General features: G+C 44.6%; 1 pseudogene; it reads right to left on the bottom strand.

Annotated features, from left to right (window-relative positions):
* LOC135555776 (MAGUK p55 subfamily member 3-like) overlaps positions 1 to 14,044 on the bottom strand; it is a 44,257-nt pseudogene that overhangs the window by 24,950 nt on the left and 5,263 nt on the right.

Here is a 14,044-nt window from a genome sequence, read left to right as displayed (position 1 = left end):
AGCCTGGGATTCAAACCACTTCCCTGGCCAACTAAGCCTGGGATTCGATTTTGATGCATAAAGGTTGCACCTTTTCTGGTGTATTTCATCTTACCTGTGCCTGCTGAGAGGACCGGCATGGCTTCTTTCATGGGTCAGCAAAAAGGTGAGGCCTGGCAAAGAGAAGCAGAGAAAATGGATGAAAAGGAGTCACATACTCCCCTTTAGTTCTTCTTCATCTCATACACACTGCGTTTTCCTGAAGAGGATGTCACTGGGTGAAAACTGTTTAAGGGCTTTGCAGGCAGTTTTAGGTGATCCTAAAAGTTCTGCATACTCTAATGATGTGTGTATCTCAGTGTGTGTGTGTGTGTGTGTGTGTGTGTGTGTGTGTCTGGAACAGATGTGCTGGGATCTGGAGAGCGGTAGACTAATGGTGCCAGTACATCCTCTATAGACAGGTTCTAGCCTGCGTATTAGACTTCTTATGCAGTAACCAGCCAACGCCTCACCTCAGTGTGTGTGTGTGTGTGTGTGTGTGTGTGTGTGTGTGTGTGTGTGTGTGTGTGTGTGTGTGTGTGTGTGTGTGTGTGTGTGTGTGTGTGTGTGTGTGATAACAAGATAGAGATGTAAAGTAGCGTGATACACTCTCAATGCGGGCACCATTCATCACATTGACTGCTAGCACCCTGTCCACTGGGCTGTGGGCTGCAGGGTATTTTGGCATTTTATTACGATCCCCATTAGCTGTTGCAAAAGCAGCAGCTACACTTCCTGGGGTCCACACAAAACATGAAATATAATACATAATGACATAATACAGAACATCATTAGACAAGAACAGCTCAAGGACAGAACTACATACATTTTTTTTAAAGGCACACGTAGCCTACATGTCAATGCATACACACCAACTATCTAGGTCAAAGAGGGGAGAGGCGTTGTGCCGTGAGGTGTTGCTTTATCTGTTTTTTTAAAACCAGGTTTGCTGTTTATTTGAGCAATAGGAGATGGAAGGAAGTTCCATCCAACAATGGCTCTATATAATACTGTACGTTTTCTTGAATTTGTTCTGGATTTGGGGACTGTGAAAAGACCCCTGGTGGCATGTCTGGTGGGATAAGTGTGTGTGTCAGAGATGTGTGTAAGTTGACTATGCGAAACAATTTGGAATTCTCAACATATTAATATTTCTTATCAAAAGTGATGCAGTCAGTCTCAACTCATAGTATTTACAGTGGGGCAAAAAAGTATTTAGTCAGCCACCAATTGTACAAGTTATCCCACTTAAAAAGATGAGAGAGGCCTGTAATTTTCATCATAGGTACACTTCAACTATGACAGACAAAATGAGAAGAAAAAAAATCCAGAACATCACATTGTAGGATTTTTAATGCATTTATTTGCAAATTATGGTGGAAAATAAGTATTTGGTCAATAACAAAAGTTTATCTCAATACTTTGTTATATACCCTTTGTTGGCAATGACAGAGGTCAAACGTTTTCTGTAAGTCTTCACAAGGTTTTCACACACTGATGCTGGTATTTTGGCCCATTCCTCCATGCAGATCTCCTCTAGAGCAGTGATGTTTTGGTGCTGTTGCTGGGCAACACAGAATTTCAACTCCCTCCAAAGATTTTCTATGGGGTTGAGATCTGGAGATTGGCTAGGCCACTCCTGGACCTTGAAATGCTTCTTAAGAAGCCACTCCTTCGTTGCCCGGGCGGTGTGTTTGGGATCATTGTCATGCTGAAAGTCCCAGCCCCGTTTCATCTTCAATGCCCTTGCTGATAGAAGGAGGTTTTCACTCAAAATCTCACGATACATGGCCCCATTCATTTTTTCCTTTACACGGATCAGTCGTCCTGGTCCCTTTGCAGAAAAACAGCCCCAAAGCATGATGCTTCCACCCACATGCTTCACAGTAAGTATGGTGTTCTTTGGATGCAACTCAGCAATCTTTGTCCTCCAAACACGACGAGTTGAGTTTTTACCAAAAAGTTCTATTTTGGTTTCATCTGACCATATGACATTCTCCCAATCTTCTTCTGGATCATCCAAATGCTCTCTAGCAAACTTCAGACGGGCCTGGACATGTACTGGCTTAAGCAGGGGGACACGTCTGGCACTGCAGGATTTGAGTCCCTGGCGGCGTAGTGTGTTACTGATTGTAGGCTTTGTTACTTTGGTCCCAGCTCTCTGCAGGTCATTCACTAAGTCCCCCCATGTGGTTCTGGGATTTTTGCTCACCGTTCTTGTGATCATTTTGACCCCACGGGGTAAAATCTTGTGTGGAGCCCCAGATCGAGGGAGATTATCAGTGGTCTTGTATGTCTTCTATTTCCTAATAATTGCTCCCACAGTTGATTTCATTAAACCAAGCTGCTTACCTATTGTCTTCCCAGCCTTGTGCAGGTCTACAATTTTGTTTCTGGTGTCCTTTGACAGCTCTTTGGTCTTGACCATAGTGGAGTTTGGAGTGTGACTGTTTGAGGTTGTGGACAGGTGTCTTTTATACTGATAACAAGTTCAAACAGGTGCCCTTAATACAGGTAACGAGTGGAGGACAGAGGAGCCTCTTAAAGAAGAAGTTACAGGTCTGTGAGAGACAGAAAGCTTGCTTGTTTGTAGGTGACCAAATACTTATTTTCCACCATAATTTGCAAATAAATTCATTAAAAATCCTACAATGTGATTTTCTGGATTTTTTTCTCTCGTTTTGTCTGTCATAGTTGAAGTGTACCTATGATGAAAATTACAGGCCTCTCATCTTTTTAAGTGGGAGAACTTGCACAATTGGTGGCTGACTAAATACTTTTTTGCCCCACTGTATATCAACCCTCTGATTACAATTAAGAGCAAAATGTGCCGCTCTGTTCTGGGCCAGCTGCAGCTTAACTAGGTACTTCCTTGCAGCACTAGACTAAACCAGAGCCGGCAGAACTTGCTTTTTGGAGTGTGGTGTCAAAAAAGCAGAGCATCTCTTTAGAATGGCTCGACCTATCCCCATCTTTGCGACCATTGAATCTATATGTTTTGACCATGACTGTTTACAATCTAAGGTAACACCAATTTAGTCTCCTCAACTTGTTCAACAGCCACAACATTCATTACCAGATTCAGCTGAGGTCTAGCTGTCACGCCCTGGTCTATATTTATTATCTTATATTCATTTATTGAGTCAGGCCAGGGTGTGACATGGGTTTATTTGTAGTGTGTTTCGTCTTGGGGTTGTGTGGGGTGTATAGATTAGTCCATGGCTGCCTGAGGCGGTTCTCAATCAGAGTCAGGTGATTATTGTTGTCTCTGATTGGGAACCCTATTTAGGTAGCCTGGGTTTCACTGTGTGTTTGTGGGTGATTGTTCCTGTCTCTGTGTTTGTTGCACCAGTCAGGGCTGTTTCGGTTTTCGACGTTTGCTGTTTTGTATTGTTCGTGTTTCGTCATAATTAAAGATGTATCGAACGAACCACGTTGCATTTTGGTCCGATCCTTATTCCACCTCTTCGTCAGAGAAGGAGGTAGAAGAAAGCCGTTACAGAATCACCCACCACAAACGGACCAAGCAACGTGTCAACAGGCAGGAGCCACAGGAGAAGCAACAAAGGCAGCAACAGCGATCACAGGACTTCTGGAATTGGGAGGAGAAATTGTTCGGAGAAGGACCCTGGAATCAGCCTGGAGAATATCGCCGCCCCAAAGAAGAACTGGAGGTGGCGAGAGCCGAGAGGCGCAGGTATGAGGAGGCAGCGCGGCGACGCGGATGGAAGCCCGAGAGTCAGCCCCAAAAATGTCTTGGGGGGGGGGGGCTCAGGGTGAGTGTGGCAGAGTCAGGAGTCAGACCTGAGCCCATTCTCCCTGTTTATCGTGAGGAGCCAAGGAGGAGACCAGAACCAGTGTTGGAGGTGAGCGAAGCAGAGACTGTGAAGGAGTTAATGGGGAAATTGGAGGAGAGAGAAATGAGGGAGTTGCTGTGTTGGTGCTTTTTGCATGGAATTCGCTCGACGGAACGTGTCAAGGATTTAATGGCACCTGGGTCAGCGCTCCATACTCGTCCTGAGGTGCGTGTTAGTCGGCTGGTGAAGTTGGTGCCATCCTCACGCACCAGGCCTCCTGTGCACATCCCCAGCCTTGCACGTCCTGTGCCAACACTGCTCTCAAGATCTCCAGTGCACCTTCACGGTCTAGCCCATCCTGTGCCACCTCCACACACCAGCCCTCCGGTGGCAGCTCCCCGCACCAGGCTTCCTGTGCGTGTCCTCGGCCCAGTACCACCAGTGCCAGCACCACGCATCAGGCCTACAGTGCGCCTCGCCTCTCCTGCGCTGCCGGAGCCTCCCGCCTGTTTAGCGCTGCCAGAGCCTTCCGCCTCTAGCGTTGCCGGAGTCTCCTGCCCGTCCCGCCTGTTTAGCGCAGCCAGAGCTGCCAGTCTGCATGGAGCAGCCAGAGCTGCCAGTCTGCATGGAACAGCCAGAGCTGCCAGTCTGCATGGAGCAGCCAGAGCTGCCAGTCTGCATGGAGCAGCCAGAGCTGTCAGTCTGCTTGGAGCAGCCAGAGCTGCCAGTCTGCATGGAGCAGCCAGAGCTGCCAGTCTGCATGGAACTGCCAGTCTGCATGGAGCTGCCAGTCTGCATGGAGCTGCCAGTCTGCAAGGAGCTGCCAGTCTGCAAGGAGCTGCCAGTCTGCAAGGAGCTGCCAGTCTGCAAGGAGCTGCCAGAGCTGTTCGTCTGCATGGAGCAGCCAGAGCTGTCAGTCTGCAAGAAGCTGCCAGAGCTGTCAATCTGCATGGAGCAGCCAGAGCCGCCAGTCAGCATGGAGCAGCCAGAGCCGTCAGTCAGCATGAAGCAGCCAGAGCCGCCAGTCTGCCAGGATCCGCCAGTCAGCCAGACTCTTCCAGATCTGCCAGTCAGCCAGACTCTTCCAGATCTGCCAGTCAGCCAGACTCTTCCAGATCTGCCAGTCAACCAGACTCTTCCAGATCTGCCAGTCAGCCAGACTCTTCCAGATCTGCCAGTCAGCCAGACTCTTCCAGATCTGCCAGTCAGCCAGACTCTTCCAGATCTGCCAGTCAGCCAGACTCTTCCAGATCTGCCAGTCAACCAGACTCTTCCAGATCTGCCAGTCAACCAGTCTCTTCCAGATCTGCTAGTCAACCAGACTCTTCCAGATGTGCCAGTCAACCAGACTCTACCAGATCTGCCAGTCTGCCAGACTCTTCCAGATCTGCCAGTCAGCCAGACTCTTCCAGATCTGCCAGTCAACCAGACTCTTCCAGATCTGCTAGTCAACCAGACTCTTCCAGATCCGCTAGTCAACCAGACTCTTCCAGATCCGCCAGTCAACCAGACTCTTCCAGATCTGCTAGTCAACCAGACTCTTCCAGATCCGCTAGTCAACCAGACTCTTCCAGATCTGCCAGCCAGCCAGGATCTGCCAGAACTGCCAGCCAGCCAGGATCTGCCGGATTCAACTGCCTGGCTGGGCTTCCTCTCTGTCCCGAGCTGCCCTTCTGTCCCGAGCTGCCCCTCTGTCCCGAGCTGCCCCTCAGTCCAGTGGGGTTCTGGGTGAGGACTACTAGGCCATGGTCGGCGGCGAGGGTGGACAATCCTAGGACGCGAGGAGGGGGGACTAAGACATTCATAGAGTGGGTTCCACGTCCCAAGCCGGAGCCGCCGCCATGGACAGGCGCCCACCCGGACCCTCCCTATTGTTTTGATGTGCGTCCACCTTAGGGGGGGGGGGTGTTCTGTCACGCCCTGGTCTATATTTATTATGTTATCTTCATTTATTGAGTCAGGCCAGGGTGTGACATGGGTTTATTTGTAGTGTGTTTCGTCTTGGGGTTGTGTGGGGTGTATAGATTAGTCCATGGCTGCCTGAGGCGGTTCTCAATCAGAGACAGGTGATTATCGTTGTCTCTGATTGGGAACCCTATTTAGGTAGCCTGGGTTTCACTGTGTGTTTGTGGGTGATTGTTCCTGTCTCTGTGTTTGTTGCACCAGTCAGGGCTGTTTCGGTTTTCGACGTTTGCTGTTTTGTATTGTTTGTGTTTCGTCATAATTAAAGATGTATCGAACGAACCACGTTGCATTTTGGTCCGATCCTTATTCCACCTCTTCGTCAGAGAAGGAGGTAGAAGAAAGCCGTTACACTAGCACTTAAGGAATGATTTGTACCAAATACAATGCTCTTAGTTTTAGAGATGTTCAGGACCAGTTTATCACTGGCCACCCATTCCAAAACAGACTGTAACTCTTTGTTATGGGTTTCGGTGACTTCATTAGCTGTGGTTGCTGATGCGTATATGGCTGAATCATCAGCATACATGGACACACATGCTTTGTTTAATCCCAGTGGCAGGTCATTGGTAAAAATAGAAAAGAGTATAGGGCCTAGAGAGCTGCCCTGAGATATACACTTTACATGTTTGTTTGACATTAGAGACGCTTCATTAAAGAAAAACCTTTGAGTTCTATTAGATAGATAGCTCTGAATCCATGATATGGCAGAGGTTGAAAAGCCATAGCACTTAAGTTTTTTCAACAAAGGTTATGGTCAATAATATCAAAGACTGCACTGAAATCTAACAGTACAGCACCCACAATCTTCTTATTATCAATTTCTTCAACCAATCATCAGTCATTTGTGTCAGTGCAGTACATGCTGAGTGCCCTTCTCCATAAGCATGCTGAAAGTCTGTTGTTAATTTGTTTACAGAGAAATAACATTATATTTGGTCAAACAATTTTTTCCAACAGTTTGCTAAGAGCTGGTAGCAAGCTTATAGGTCTGCTGTTAGAACCAGTAAAGGCTGCTTTACCACTCTTGGGTAGCGGAGACTTTCCTCTAGGCTCAGATGAAAAATATGACAGATAGGAGTGGCTATAGAGTCAACTACAATCCTCAGTAGCTTTCCATCTAAGTTGTCAATGCCAGGAGGTTTGTCATTATTGATTAATAACAATGATTTTTCCAACTCTCCCACACTAACTTTACAAAATTCAAACGTGCACAGCTTTTCTTTCATTATTAGTTTTTTTATACATGAATATAATTGCTCACTGTTTGTCATGGGCATTTCCTGCCTAAGTTTGCCCACTTTGCCGATGAAATAATTATTAAAATAATTGGCAACATCAAATGGTTTTGTGATGAATAAGCCATCTGATTTGATGAAATATGGAGTTGAATTTGTCTGTCTGCCTGTCATGCTCTGGCCATAGAGAGGCGTTTTACTCTCTATTTTGGTTAGGCCAGGGTGTGACTAGGGTGGGCATTCTATGTTCTTTTTTCTATGTTTTTTTATTTCTTTGTTTTTGGCCGGGTATGGTTCTCAATCAGGGACAGCTGTCTGTCTTTGTCTCTGATTGAGAACCATACTTAGGTAGCCTTTTCCCACCTGTGATTTGTGGATTTGTGTGCACCTCGGATGCGTTACTGGTTGTTGCTATTTACCTGTTTGTTTTTTGGTTGTTTCACTTTCACATTCATTAAAAGATGTGGAACTACATGCTCGCTGCGCCATTGGCGTCACTCCCTTTGCCCCATCTCTTTCAACCATGCAGTTTTTCAATTCCGCATCAATCCTTGGAGCCTTAACAGTTCTATGGCGAAGGAAGATTTGTGTGTGTGTGTGTGTGTGTGTGTGTGTGCGCGCGCGTGTGTGTGAGTGAATCTGTCCTTTCTGCTTCGTCTGTCAACTAACACCAACAACACAACCACATCCATTACACTCAAGTCTGCTGTCATCTGTGGGAGAATCATGACGATACACCCCTTTAAACAACCATTCCTTCACTGTCAAACTAACAATGAATGCCCATAAAGCTCCCTGGTCTGTTGGCAGGGAGAATTACGGCATGTCCTGGACGAAGCAAAATGCTTATAAAAATGAAATAGACCCCTCAAAATATAACAAATACTACACATACTGTAAATGGAACATTCTCTCAAAACAGATGTTATATTGTGCTTAATTCTTAGATCCACAATCTGCAATTCTGAGTAAAGTACCCTCTTAGAGAAAAAGGTGCTAAGTAGAACCATCTAGTTCTCCCTAGAACCCTTCATGGTTCTACCTAGATCCTTCTATGAAGGGATCTACCAATAACCATTTTATCATCTAAAGGTTATTCCTAGAACCCTCTATGAAGGGTTCTACCGAGAACCCTTGTATCTTGGGCGGGTTCTTACTAGAACTCTCTATGAATGGTTTCACCAGCCTTACTAGCCTTTCAAATTAAGTGATTTATGACAATACTGTACATTACATATATCACAAGGCCTTTCTTTGAGGGCCTACTGTAGTTATATACCCTAACACAGTGGTTCCCAAACTGTGGGGCGCGTCCCCCTATAACTCTTGAAAGTCGTAATAGTAGAATGCACAAGGCGCAATTTTGAAATTGGGTAATTTATCATCAGTTTTCTTCTTGTCATGTCAGTCATTGCATACCTTAGAGAGGTATTTATAACTTGTCTGAAATGCCCAGATCAACTAGCTAGGTTTTTTAGCGCATAGATTTTATTGCAGTGTTTGAGTTACTCAAATATCACATAAATTCACAGGCCTGCAAGTAACAATGTATAGAATTGCAAGGAAATTTGCTTTAAACCTGCCGAACTGTGCTTGTGCCCATAGAAATAGATGTGGTGCACGCGCATGGAGGGAGTGGGATGTTCCCAAATGCTGGAAGGGGGTTCTAAGTGAAAAAGTTTGGGAACCCCTGCCCTAACACAGAAACTCCTGGTTTACAGGTGACATCAGGCCTGCAAGTAACATTATGCTGGCTTGCAAAGTGATGTTTAATTCCTATGGATATTCCTATGGAGTTTTAAATCACTCGCAATCTCTATTCAGAATGGTAGAAAATATTGAAAACTGAGACTACCTCAATCACCTAAACTGTAAAAAAACACACACAAAAAACATCTCAGTAATAGGTGCAATAAGTCAGATTGGATTAGTTTAGATAAATGTATGTTCTTTATCTTTGTGCAGCATAAAATGTATCAATCAATCAATGTACATGCAAACACAGACATTAAAACAAACAATTCTGAAAATCACCCTGCAATAGAGCATGCTGGGAAATGTATAACCCTTCTTGCTTTCCAAAGAATGACCAAAGAACCCTTGTTTTCCAAAAGGGGTTCTTCATATTAAAACGGTTCTTGGTAGAACCCTGTCCCTCATACAAAAAAAGCACTGATTCCAAAACAGCATCAGCATATTTCTCCCAGCTCCCCCAGCCCTCTCTCTTCCCCCTCTCCTCCTGGTGTAACCCAGGCATACGGTACAATATGGTACGGTAAGGCAGTGTAATGGACAGAGTGCAATCTTACACCAGGCCTTCAATCCCCATCTTCACTCCTCTTTATGCATGCCATCTTTTATCCTGCCTTCATATCACAGACAGCCACCCAGTATACACACTCCCTGACTACTGGTTCCCAAATGGCACCCTATTCCTTATATAGTCCACTACTTTTGACCACAGCCCTATGGGCCCTGGGTGAAAGTAGTGCACTATTGGAGTAGTGCACTAACGCATAGCTAGACTGTGGGATGCGTAGTGTCACTGTACTGTAGACGATATTCGACCACTGTTGCCAGCAAGGCCAGTGTTAACACTGATGCCACCACTACATCCGCAGCTGATTTAATACTAATGAAATGCTATTGAAATCCAACTAACAGTTTTCAAGGCTTGATTAAACAACAATTACCACGTATGCAAGTGCATCTTACGCATCCAAATTACACCTATTACACCCATCAAAACACAGACACACTGACTCAGAAACAATGAAAACAAAGGCAGATCCACTCAGTCGCACTCACACTCACAGATGCCAAGCCGAAGGCAATTTGGAAGGCAGGCACTTCAAACAGTGAAACTACAAAGGACTTGACTTGTTCAAGCAAAACACAGAATCCTCAGCATCAACTCAGCCAACCAACCAACCAACCAGCCAGCGAGAGAGAGAGAGAGAGAGAGAGAGAGAGAGAGAGAGAGAGAAAAGTGAGAGAGAGAGAGATAGAATCACAACTAACTTAAAGAGACGGAGCAGGAGGGGAAGAGGGGGAAGAAGGAGGAAGGCAGAAGACAAAGTAGATGGAGAGATTGATGGAGATGTTTGGCACTCACCTGCGAGGGTGTTGGTGCTAAACGTCCATGTCAAACAAAATAAAACAAAGTACAGGGTTGGATAACAATGCATTGCACTGTTCTCTCTCCTGCAAAGGACTGACACATCAACGGCCCGCTTTGACATCTCTATTGGCAGAAACTGAGCCTCCACTTGTGGAAACGGATATACAGCATAATACATGTGAAGTACAATGGGGCAAAAAAGTATTTAGTCAGCCACCAATTGTGCAAGTTCTCCCACTCAAAAAGATGAGAGGGCCTGTAATTTTCATCATAGGTACACTTCAACTATGACAGACAAAATGAGAATTTTTTTCCCTGAAAATCACATTGTAGGATTTTTAATGAATTTATTTGCAAATTATGGTGGAAAATAAGTATTTGGTCACCTACAAACAAGCAAGATTTCTGGCTCTCACAGACCTGTAACGTCTTCTTTAAGAGGCTCCTCTGACCTCCACTCGTTACCTGCATTAATGGCACCTGTTTGAACTTGTTTGTGGACACCTGAGTTGCATCCAAAGGACACCATACCTACTTTGAGGCATGGGGGTGGAAACATCATGCTTTGGGGCTGTTTTTCTGCAAAGGGACCAGGACGACTGATCCGTGTAAAGGAAAGAATGAATGGGACCATGTATTGTGAGATTTTGAGTGAAAACCTCCTTCCATCAGCAAGGGCATTGAAGATGAAACGTGGCTGGTCTTTCAGCATGACAATGATCCCAAACACACCGCCCGGGCAATGAAGGAGTGGATCCGTAAGAAGAATTTCAAGGTCCTGGAGTGGCCTAGCCAGTCTCCAGATCTCAACCCCATAGAAAATCTTTGGAGGGAGTTGAAAGTCCATGTTGCCCAGCAACAGCCCCAAAACATCACTGCTCTAGAGGAGATCTGTATGGAGGAATGGGCCAAAATACAAGCAACAGCGTGTGAAAACCTTGTGAAGACTTACAGAAAACGTTTGACCTCTGTCATTGCCAACAAAGGGTATATAACAAAGTATTGAGATGAACTTTTGTTATTGACCAAATACAGTGCCTTGCGAAAGTATTCAGCCCCCTTGAACTTTGCAACCTTTTGCCACATTTCAGGCTTCAAACATAAAGATATAAAACTGTATTTTTTTGTGAAGAATCAACAACAAGTGGGACACAATCATGAAGTGGAACGACATTTATTGAATATTTCAAACTTTTTAACAAATCAAAAACTGAAAAATTGGGCGTGCAAAATTATTCAGCCCCCTTAAGTTAATACTTTGTAGCGCCACCTTTTGCTGCGATTACAGCTGTAAGTCGCTTGGGGTATGTCTCTATCAGTTTTGCACATCGAGAGACTGACATTTTTTCCCATTCCTCCTTGCAAAACAGCTCGAGCTCAGTGAGGTTGGATGGAGAGCATTTGTGAACAGCAGTTTTCAGTTCTTTCCACAGATTCTCGATTGGATTCAGGTCTGGACTTTGACATGGCCATTCTAACACCTGGATATGTTTATTTTTGAACCATTCCATTGTAGATTTTGCTTTATGTTTTGGATCATTGTCTTGTTGGAAGACAAATCTCCGTCCCAGTCTCAGGTCTTTTGCAGACTCCATCAGGTTTTCTTCCAGAATGGTTTTCTTCCATCTTCCCAATTTTAACCATCTTCCCTGTCCCTGCAAGAAAAGGCCCAAACCATGATGCTGCCACCACCATGTTTGACAGTGGATATGGTGTGTTCAGGGTGATGAGCTGTGTTGCTTTTACGCCAAACATAACGTTTTGCATTGTTGCCAAAAAGTTCAATTTTGGTTTCTTCCACATGTTTGGTGTGTCTCCCAGGTGGCTTGTAGCAAACTTTAAACGGCACTTTTTATGGATATCTTTAAGAAATGGCTTTCTTCTTGCCACTTTTCCATAAAGGCCAGATTTGTGCAATATACGACTCATTGTTGTCCTATGTACAGAGTCTCCCACCTCAGCTGTAGATCTCTGCAGTTCATCCAGAGTGATCATGGGCCTCTTGGCTGCATCTCTGATCAGTCTTCTCCTTGTATGAGCTGAAAGTTTAGAGGGACGGCCAGGTCTTGGTAGATTTGCAGTGGTCTGATACTCCTTCCATTTCAATATTATCGCTTGCACAGTGCTCCTTGGGATGTTTAAAGCTTGGGAAATCTTTTTGTATCCAAATCTGGCTCTAAACTTCTTCACAACAGTATCTCAGACCTGCCTGGTGTGTTCCTTGTTCTTCATGATGCTCTCTGCGCTTTTAACGGACCTCTGAGACTATCACAGTGCAGGTGCATTTATACGGAGACTTGATTACACACAGGTGGATTGTATTTATCATCATTAGTCATTTAGGTCAACATTGGATCATTCAGAGATCCTCACTGAACTTCTGGAGAGAGTTTGCTGCACTGAAAGTAAAGGGGCTGAATAATTTTGCATGCCCAATTTTTCAGTTTTTGATTTGTTAAAATAGTTTGAAATATCCAATAAATGTCATTCCACTTCATGATTGTGTCCCACTTGTTGTTGATTCTTCACAAAAAAATACAGTTTTATATCTTTATGTTTGAAGCCTGAAATGTGGCAAAAGGTCGCAAAGTTCAAGGGGGCCGGATACTTTCGCAAGGCACTGTACTTATTTTCCACCATAATTTGCAAATAAATTCATTCAAAATCCTACAATGTGATTTTTTGGATTTTTTTCTCATTTTGTCTGTCATAGTTGAAGTGTACCTATGATGAAACTTTACAGGCCTCTCTCATCGTTTTAAGTTGGAGAACTTGCACAATTGGTGACTGACTAAATACTTTTTTGCCCCACTGTATATAAGCTGTTTGATGTATTTGATGTTTCATAAGGACAAGCTGCATTCAGCTCTGCATGTACAATAACTAGCGAGGTGGAGAGCTCTTCATGTACGGTTTAAGCAGGTACAATAATAGCTCTTTACAGGTGCAGTGTTGTAACCTAGAGTGTATTCTCCTATCAGAGTGTGCTTCAGATCCTTCCTCACCGTGCTGCTGCAATGCTACGTAATTACAGCAGGCTTAACTCCTACTGAGACAGCAACCAGCTCATGAATTATGTACAGAGAGAATGAAACAGTGGGAGAGGGTTGGTGAGATGAGAGAATGAGGAGGTAAGGAGGGGGGGGATGGATACCTCTTTCTTGTTCTGTATCTCCTGTGAGAATAGAAACTTCTATTCCCAAGTGCCACGCCACAAGGGTAGTGTAACGATCGTTGTCCTCCTCGGATGAGGAATAGGAAGGATCAGACCAAAACGTAGCGTGGTAAGTCTCCATGTTAATTTTAATAAATAAACTGAACACTGCAATAACCAAAAAACAACAACAAAGCGAGAGCGAAACAGTTCTGTAAGGTGAAGACACACATAACATAAAAAATAAAAAAAACTACCCACAGACACAGGTGGGAACAGGCTACCTAAGTATGGTTCTCAATCAGAGACAACGATAGACAGCTGCCTCTGATTGGGAACCATACCAGGCCAAACACAGAAATACAAAACATAGAACAAAAACATAGAATGCCCACCCCAACTCATGCCCTGACCAAACCAAAAATAGAGACATAAAAAAGGAACTAAGGTCAGGATGTGACAGGTAGCCATTTTTCACTAAGAAGCTGAAGACAAAAAGAAGAAACATAAACACAATTACTTACTTGGAGATACACTAGAATGACAGTTGGTAACAACCTGAAGCAGAAGGCCCTATACGGTCTTGAAAAAGCCCAGCACAAGAGCATTCTTCGAAATATGACAGTTGGCAGCAATCTTGCTGATGCAGAATACTTAAGCAATAAGGCACGAGGGGGTGTGGTATATGGCCAATATACCGCGACTAAGGGCTGTTCTTATGCACCAAGCAACGTGGAGTGCATGGATACAGCCC

Source organism: Oncorhynchus masou, chromosome 15 (genome assembly GCF_036934945.1).
Source record: "Oncorhynchus masou masou isolate Uvic2021 chromosome 15, UVic_Omas_1.1, whole genome shotgun sequence".
Lineage (NCBI taxonomy): Eukaryota > Metazoa > Chordata > Actinopteri > Salmoniformes > Salmonidae > Oncorhynchus > Oncorhynchus masou.
This window is presented reverse-complemented; position numbering and strand designations above follow the sequence as displayed.